This window comes from Nanorana parkeri, unplaced genomic scaffold, assembly GCF_000935625.1.
Source record: "Nanorana parkeri isolate BGI_ZX_2015 unplaced genomic scaffold, ASM93562v1 scaffold323, whole genome shotgun sequence".
In the NCBI taxonomy this organism is placed as follows: domain Eukaryota; kingdom Metazoa; phylum Chordata; class Amphibia; order Anura; family Dicroglossidae; genus Nanorana; species Nanorana parkeri.
In genome coordinates, this window is record NW_017306591.1 from 498,244 (window position 1) to 499,611 (window position 1,368).

General features: G+C 51.0%; 1 protein-coding gene across 4 annotated transcripts in view; it reads right to left on the minus strand.

Moving 5' to 3' along the window:
* Positions 1 to 1,368, minus strand: part of PAX7 (paired box 7) — a 111,005-nt gene that overhangs the window by 102,169 nt on the left and 7,468 nt on the right. The gene's annotated exons all lie outside the window — the stretch shown is intronic.

Here is a 1,368-nt window from a genome sequence, read left to right on the forward strand (position 1 = left end):
AATAAAAGTGAAAAGAGAGAAAATGTTGTCACAATGGCCCGGCTCTCCCTGAACGAACAATCGCCGTTTTGCAAAGACTGGAAACAGTTTTCATTCTGAAAGGTGCTTCTTTTCCCAACAGACGGAGCTCTAACATTACAAAACTGGCGAGCAGCGGGGCGCCGGAATCTCAGGCCGGACTCGGAGCTTTTGTGACAACTTCTCTTCTCTCTCTCCTCCTCGGAGGTTTTTGAATGAGAATGGGACACCGCTCCCCCCTCCTCCTCCACCCCTCTGGATTCTATTTTTTTTTTTTATTTGGGGGGAGAGAGGTCTTTCTCTCTTTTGTGGCCAGAAATCTTTTTTTTCCCCCTTCTGATGCTTCAATAGACTGAAGCCCTTTGTAAGCCAAGTTCATCTTCAAGTGTGAGATAAAAGAGGGTCGCTGGGTGGAGGAGCCGCCATTGTGCCCGGCGCTGAAACTTACACAAATGTTTGATTAGGTCATTGGGAGCTTTACTGGGTCGGATCAGCCCCGGCACCTGGACCGAGCCTGTCCAATGTCTCAATACACGGGGGGATTATCGCACACCCCTCAGACCCAATTTCTTTTTTTGCAAACCGCCGCGGAGTCCCTGTCACCCCCCAACTGTCAGCCGCCTGTCACTGTCAGGGGGTCGCCGTGTCACTGTCATTTGACACATCAGGTTGTCACCTCGGCATGTGTGACTGTCACCTGCATGATGGGCACCGGCCGGGGACTCCTAATCGGCGATGATTGCTGCAATCGGTGAGCTGTCAGAGCCGCTTCCAGGGGACCGATTACCGCGCCGCACAATCTGTTTAACAAATTAACATCCAATCCCCCCGCAGCCGCCTATAAATTATTGATCAACGACCCCGATCATTGCTCTGTCAGTGCTGGGGAAATAGTACACAGACCATCGCACAGCACAGGGGACCAGCCACACCAGCCACATATATCACACCGAGAACACCAGAGAGAGGAGAGAGAGATGATAGATGGAAAGAAAGCCGCCCAACTGTTGTAGAACTATCAGTCCCCCAATGCTGGGACTTGTAGTCCCTCAGTGCTGGGAATTGTAGTCCCTCAGTGCTGGGACTTGTAGTTCCTGGTCAACTGAAAAGCTGCTGGATTTGGATTCCCAAAAAATCAGATTGCCAAACTTTTGGTGCAATTATAAAATCCGATTTCTACAATAAAACAATCGTAATACCGAGCGATATTCCACCACCGCCCCCCACCCCTCTCTATCTCCTCTCTCACTCATCTCTCTCTCCTCTCTCTCTCTCCCAACCCCCTCTCTCTCTCCCCCTCTCTCCTCTTTCTCTCTCCCCCCACTCTCCCATCTCTACTCTCTCTCTCTC